This window comes from Tupaia chinensis, unplaced genomic scaffold (genome assembly GCF_000334495.1).
Source record: "Tupaia chinensis unplaced genomic scaffold, TupChi_1.0 Scaffold000238_1, whole genome shotgun sequence".
Classification (NCBI taxonomy): domain Eukaryota; kingdom Metazoa; phylum Chordata; class Mammalia; order Scandentia; family Tupaiidae; genus Tupaia; species Tupaia belangeri.
Window position 1 is genome coordinate 3,052,848 of NW_006159716.1, and position 330 is coordinate 3,053,177.

Consider the following 330-nt stretch of genomic DNA (forward strand, 5'->3'; position numbering starts at 1 on the left):
CTCTGCCATTCTTAAGGAAGCCAGATACCCAAGGACAACTCACACTGCAGATGCCCACAACAACATTCCCGGTAACTACAAGATGACTGCTATGCCGCATCAGCTGATAATCATCCCTGCAGTACCAGAACTGCTTTCCCGAAACTGCACTCCCTAGAGACTCACCTACACTTGTGGATCTGCAGGAGACCCTCCCTTAATCCAATCCTGAATAGAATCTATGCTCCCTATTGTCAAAAACTTTATGAGCTGATAATTGGAACTCGTGGCCTCTCTCCCTTTACTTGTATGTATCACTTTTTCAATAACTCTTCTGGAAGACAACTGTAT